Raw genomic sequence first — 3913 nt, forward strand, 5'->3', positions numbered from 1 at the left:
CAAGAACTCCCTTCTTCATAGGCGTCCCATTGATTACAGGATTCCTTTCAGAAGTGTACATGAACTGGTTATTAGCAACCATGTCAATGAGTTCTTGAGCTTCTGCAGGCATTTTCTTTAGGTGAATGGATCCACCTGCAGAAGTGTCCAGTGACATCTTTGATAGCTCAGATAAACCATCATAGAATATATCCAGGATGGTCCATTCTGAAAGCATGTCAGAAGGACACTTTTTGGTCAACTGTTTGTATCTTTCCCAAGCTTCATAGAGAGATTCACCTTCTTTCTGTCTGAAGGTTTGAACATCAGCTCTAAGCTTGCTCAGCTTTTGAGGAGGAAAGTACTTGGCTAAGAAAGCCGTGACCAGCTTATCCCAAGAGTTCAGGCTGTCTTTAGGTTGAGAATCCAACCATAATCTAGCTCTGTCTCTTACAGCAAAAGGGAAAAGCATGAGCCTGTAGACTTCAGGATCTACTCCATTAGTCTTAACAGTATCACATATCTGCAAGAATTCAGTTAAGAACTGAAAAGGATCTTCAGATGGAAGTCCATGAAACTTGCAGTTCTGCTGCATCAGAGAAACTAATTGAGGTTTCAGCTCAAAGTTGTTTGCTCCAATGGCAGGAATGGAGATGCTTCTTCCATGTAAATTGGAATTAGGTGCAGTAAAGTCACCAAGCATCCTCCTTGCATTATTATTATTTTCGGCTGCCATCTCCTCTGCCTGTTTGAAAATTTCTGAAAGGTTATCTCTGGATTGTTGTATTTTAGCTTCTCTTAATTTTCTCTTCAGAGTCCTTTCAGGTTCTGGATCTGCTTCCACAAGAATGTTCTTATCCTTGCTCCTGCTCATATGACAAGGAAGAATGGCCAGAAAAATGATAATAATAATAGAGATCCTTTATACCACAGTATAGGGATCCCTTTGTGAGTGGAAGAGAAGGGGGAGACAAAGAATGTGATGTAAAGGAAGAAATGCAACTGTACGAATGGAAGAGATGTGAGATGAGATGTTAGGATATGAATGAATAAATAGAGTAAGATGGGGGAGGGAAATTTTTCGAAAATTATTTTGAAAAAGAGTTAGTGATTTTTGAAAATAGTTTTTGAAAAATGTTTAGTAATTTTTTTTTTAATTTTTTTTTTCGAAAATTTTTTTTTGAAATCAAAAATAAAAATTAAAAATAATTAGTTAATTAAAAAGAAATTTTGAAAAAGGGGGAAGATATTTTCGAAAATAGAGAGAGAGAGAGTTAGTTAGGTAGTTTTGAAAAAGATAAGAAACAAACAAAAAGTTAGTTAGTTAGTTGAAACAAATTTTGAAAAAGATAAGAAGTTAGGAAGTTAGAAAAGATATTTTGAAAAGATATTTTTGAAAAAGATAAGATAAGAAGATATTTTTGAAAAGATATGATTGAAGTTAGTTTTGAAAAAGATTTGATTTTTAAAATCTCAATTAATGACTTGATTCATAAGAAATCACAAGATATGATTCTAGAACTTAAAGTTTGAATCTTTCTTAACAAGCAAGTAACAAACTTCAAATTTTTGAATCAAAACATTAATTGATTATGTTATTTTCGAAAATTTGTGATAAAAATAAGAAAAAGATTTTTGAAAAATTTTTTTGGAATTTTCGAAAATAACTAAGAATTTTGAAAAAGATTTGATTTTTGAAAAAGATTTTTAAAAAGATAAGATTTTCAAATTGAAAATTTGATTTGACTCATAAGAAACAATTTGATTTTTTAAAAATTTTTGAAAAAGTCAACTCAATTTTCGAATTTGATGAGAGAAAAAGGGAAAGATAATTTTTTTGATTTTTGAATTTTTATGAAAAACATGAAAAATATGCAATGCATGAAATTTATAGATCAAAACAATGAATGCATGCAAGAATGCTATGAATGTCAAGATGAACACCAAGAACACTATGAATGTCATGATGAACATCAAGAACATATTTTGAAAAATTTTTTAATGCAAAGAAAACATGCAAGACACCAAACTTAGAATTCTTTAATGCTTATGCACTAAGGATTCAAGAATGCATATGAAAAACAAGAAAAGACACAAAACATGAAATCATCAAGATCAAACAAGAAGACTTACCAAGAACAACTTGAAGATCATGAAGAACACTATGAATGCATGATATTTTCGAAAAATGCAAGATGCATATGCAAGTGACACCAAACTTATGATATGACTCAAGACTCAAACAAGAAACACAAAAATATTTTTGATTTTTATGATTTTCAAATTTTTTTTTTTTGGATTTTTATTTTATATTTTTCGAAAAATTATTTAGAAAAAGGAAAAATAAGGATTCCAAAATTTTTAATATGAATTCCAGGAATCTTGCCATGTTAGTCTAAAGCTTCAGTCCAGGAATTAGACATGGCTCACTAGCCAGCCAAGCTTTCAAAGAAAGCTCCAGTCCAAAACACTAGACATGGCCAACGGCCAGCCAAGCTTCAGCAGGTAGATCAGGAACAGTAGCAGGTGGATTAGCTCCAACTAGCTTGCTCTTGATAACAAATTGCAAGCCTCAGTCCAAAAGAATTTAGACATGGCTTTACAGCCAGCCAGGCTTCACATGCTTCATGAAACACTAGAATTCATTCTTAAAAATCTTGAATAAAATTTTTGAAAATATTTTTATTTTTTTCGAAAACAGATGAGAGATTTTTGAAAATATTTTTTTTTTTTGAAAAATTTTTGAAAACAAAACGAAAAGAAAATTACCTAATCTGAGCAACAAGATGAACTGTCAGTTGTCCAAACTCAAACAATCCCCGGCAACGGCGCCAAAAACTTGGTGCACGAAATTGTGATCTCCAGGCTCGAACAAATCCTGGTAATGGCTCCAAAGCTTGGTGCTCTGATCTTATTTCGTAATTGTCACAACTTCGATACAACTAACCAGCAAGTGCACTGGGTCGTCCAAGTAATACCTTACGTGAGTAAGGGTCGAATCCCACGGAGATTGTTGGTATGAAGCAAGCTATGGTCACCTTGTAAATCTCAGTCAGGCAGATATAAATTGATAATGGTGTTTTCGAATAGTATATAATAAAATAGGGATAGAGATACTTATGTAAATCATTGGTAGGAATTTCAGATAAGCGAATGGAGATGCTTTTCGTTCCTCTGAACCTCTGCTTTCCTGCTATCTTCATCCAATCAGTCTTACTCCTTTCCATGGCTGGCTTTATGCAAGGGCATCACCGTTGTCAGTGGCTACATCCCCTCCTCTCAGTGAATAATATGCTCACGCACCCTGTCACGGCACGGCTATTCATCTGTCGGTTCTCGATCATGCTGGAATAGGATTCACCCTCCTTTTGCGTCTGTCACTAACGCCCAGCACTCGCGAGTTTGAAGCTCGTCACAGTCATTCAATCATTGAATCCTACTCAGAATACCACAGACAAGGTTTAGACCTTCCGGATTCTCTTGAATGCTGCCATCATTCTAGCTTACGCCACGAAGATTCTGGTTAGGAGATCTAAGAGATATTCATTCTAGCTTAATTCATGTAGAACGGAAGTGTTTGTCAGGCACGCGTTCATAAGGGAGAAGGATGATGAGCGTCACACATAATCATCACCTTCATCACGTTCTTGGGTGCGAATGGATATCTTAAAAGCGAAATAAGAAGAATTGAATAGAAAACAGTAGTACTTTGCATTAATCTTTGAGGAACAGCAGAGCTCCACACCTTAATCTATGGAGTGTAGAAACTCTACCGTATGAAAATACATAAGTGAAGGTCCAGGCATGGCCGAGATGGCCAGCCCCTCTGATCTAAGAACCAGACGTCCAAAGATGATCCTAAGATCCTAAGATGATCAAAAGATGCCTAATACAATAGTAAGAGGTCCTATTTATAATAAACTAGTCACTAGGG

General features: G+C 34.7%; 1 non-coding gene across 1 annotated transcript; it reads left to right on the plus strand.

Moving 5' to 3' along the window:
* Positions 1-211: 211 nt before the first annotated feature.
* LOC112768305 (small nucleolar RNA R71) lies at positions 212-319 on the plus strand. Its single transcript, XR_003185741.1, has one exon. It is a non-coding gene; the product is annotated as a small nucleolar RNA R71 (small nucleolar RNA).
* The last annotated feature ends 3594 nt before the right edge of the window (positions 320-3913 follow it).

Source organism: Arachis hypogaea, chromosome 17 (genome assembly GCF_003086295.3).
Source record: "Arachis hypogaea cultivar Tifrunner chromosome 17, arahy.Tifrunner.gnm2.J5K5, whole genome shotgun sequence".
Taxonomy (NCBI): domain Eukaryota; kingdom Viridiplantae; phylum Streptophyta; class Magnoliopsida; order Fabales; family Fabaceae; genus Arachis; species Arachis hypogaea.